Source organism: Microtus ochrogaster (genome assembly GCF_000317375.1).
Source record: "Microtus ochrogaster isolate Prairie Vole_2 chromosome 14 unlocalized genomic scaffold, MicOch1.0 chr14_random_1, whole genome shotgun sequence".
In the NCBI taxonomy this organism is placed as follows: Eukaryota; Metazoa; Chordata; class Mammalia; order Rodentia; family Cricetidae; genus Microtus; species Microtus ochrogaster.
In genome coordinates this window covers 31,414,986-31,415,912 of record NW_004949096.1, presented here as the reverse complement: position 1 = coordinate 31,415,912, position 927 = coordinate 31,414,986, and the positions used below count along the sequence as shown (strand labels likewise).

The 927-nt window shown below is 42.7% G+C and overlaps 1 non-coding gene across 1 annotated transcript; it reads left to right on the top strand.

Annotated features, from left to right (window-relative positions):
* Positions 1 to 491: 491 nt before the first annotated feature.
* On the top strand, positions 492 to 576 carry Trnay-gua. The gene is given in 2 exon segments: positions 492 to 528; positions 541 to 576. It is a non-coding gene; the product is annotated as a tRNA-Tyr (tRNA).
* Positions 577 to 927: the final 351 nt, after the last annotated feature.

The following is a 927-nucleotide window of genomic DNA, read 5'->3' as shown; positions in this document are numbered from 1 at the left end:
GTTATTATTTATAGTTGACTTATAACATTGTTATATATACATGTATATCATATACATACATATATATCAGATGATGCTATACAATAATATAAGAGATACTCAAATGCTTGACATCTCAATTGTTTTCTCTACCATATTCATTTTTTCAGTTATAATGATTCTGGATGGTGCCTTAGTCTTAAGATGCAAGAAATGACAAACTTAGTTTTTCTCAAAATTGGTCCAAGGTCTGTATCAACATTCCAGTCCCCAGTGAGTGGTTCAAGATCTCCAGGAATTTATACCAAAGAGAAAGGAAGCACTTCAGGCTCATTTTCTGAGCCAGGAGCATCCCTGGAGCCTGCTGGGCTCCGTTTCCTGTCCTTGTCTTCCTCTGCCTCGTAGACATACTGTTGAGTCTTCTGCAGACCTCTGGTGATGAAAACTTGTGTTCCCACTACAACAAGCATGCAAGGCTCCCAGTGCCAGTATAAAGAGTCACCAGTCAGCTTCCTTCGATAGCTCAGTTGGTAGAGCGGAGGACTGTAGGTGGTAATTGATATCCTTAGGTCGCTGGTTCGAATCCGGCTCGAAGGAGGATTGTTTTAATGGCACAGACTCAATGACAATTGAATTGATTCTATGGGGCTGGAGAGATGGCTCAGAGGTTAAGAGCATTGCCTGCTCTTCCAAAGGTCCTGAGTTCAATCTCCAGCAACCACATGGTGGCTCACAACCATCTGTAAAAGGGGTCTGATGCCCTCTTCTGGCCTACAGGCATACACACAGACAGGATATTGTATGCATAATAAATAAATAAATAATAAAAAAAAAAGAGTCACCAGTCAAGTCAGAGCCCCATGTGGTCATTATGTAAGGTGCTGCTACCAAAGAAGCACTGTTGTGATAGGAGCAGCGGGCAACATTCCTGGCGCCTGGCCGACCGCA